Below are 1,688 nucleotides of genomic sequence, written 5' to 3' on the forward strand. Positions count from 1 at the left end.
AAGCACATTACAATTCCCAGACCACTTTGCAATTCCCGAAGCACATTACAATTCCCAGACCACATTGCAAGTCCCGAAGCACATTACAATTCCCAGACCACATTGCAATTCCCGAAGCACATTACAATTCCCAGACCACATTGCAATTCCCGGACCACATTGCAATTCCCGAAGCACATTACAATTCCCAGACCACATTGCAATTCCCGGACCACATTGCAATTCCCGAAGCACATTGCAATTCCCGGACCACGTTGCAATTCCCGGACCACATTGCAATTCCCAAAGCACATTACAATTCCCAGACCACATTGCAATTCCCGAAGCACATTACAATTCCCAGACAAAATTGCAATTCCCGAAGCACGTTACAATTCCCGGACCACATTGCAATTCCCGAAGCACATTACAATTCCCGGACCACGTTGCAATTCCCGGACCACATTGCAATTCCCGAAGCACGTTGCAATTCCCGAAGCACATTACAATTCCCGAAGCACATTGCAATTCCCGAAGCACATTGCAATTTCCGAAGCATTACGAAGCACATGCAATTCTCAATTGAAGCACATTGCAATTCCGAAGCACATTACAATTCCCGAAGCACATTGCAATTTTCGAAGTACATTCAATTCCCGGAAGCACATTCAATTCCGAAGCACATTACAATTCCGAAGCACATTGCAATTCCCGAGCACATTACAATTCCCGAAGCACATTGCAATTTCTGAAGTACATTACAATTCCCGAAGCACATTGCAATTCCCGAAGCACATTACAATTCCCGAAGCACATTGCAATTCCCGAGGCACATTACAATTCCCGAAGCACATTGCAATTCCCGAAGAACATTGCAATTCCCGAAGCACATTGCAATTTCTGAAGCACATTACAATTCACGAAGCACATTGCAATTCCCGAAGAACATTGCCATTCCCGAAGCACATTGCAATTCCCGAAGCACATTGCAATTCCCGAAGCACATTACAATTCCCGAAGAACATTGCAATTCCCGAAGCACATTACAATTGTTCCCAACCCGCACTTCATTACAATTCCCGAAGCACATTACAATTCCCGAAGCACATTGCAATTCCCGAAGCACATTACAATTCTTGAAGAACATTGCAATTCCCGAAGCGCATTGCAATTCCCGAAGCACATTACAATTCTTGAAGAACATTGCAATTCCCGAAGCACATTGCAATTTCTGAAGCACATTACAATTCCCGAAGCACATTGCAATTCCCAAAGCACATTACAATTCCCAAAGCACATTACAATTCCCGAAGCACATTGCAATTCCCGAAGCACATTACAATTCTTGAAGAACATTGCAATTCCCGAAGCGCATTGCAATTCCCGAAGCACATTACAATTCCCGAAGCACATTGCAATTTCTGAAGCACATTACAATTCCCGAAGAACATTGCAATTCCCGAAGCGCATTGCAATTCCCGAAGCACATTGCAATTCCCGAAGCACATTGCAATTTCCGAAGCACATTGCAATTCCCGAAGCACATTGCAATTCCCGAAGCACATTGCAATTCCCGAAGAACATTGCAATTCCCGAAGCGCATTGCAATTCCCGAAGCACATTGCAATTTCCGAAGCACATTGCAATTTCCGAAGCACATTGCAATTTCTGAAGCACATTGCAATTCCCGAAGCACATTGCAATTGCCG

This window comes from Macrobrachium nipponense, chromosome 34 (genome assembly GCF_015104395.2).
Source record: "Macrobrachium nipponense isolate FS-2020 chromosome 34, ASM1510439v2, whole genome shotgun sequence".
Lineage (NCBI taxonomy): Eukaryota > Metazoa > Arthropoda > Malacostraca > Decapoda > Palaemonidae > Macrobrachium > Macrobrachium nipponense.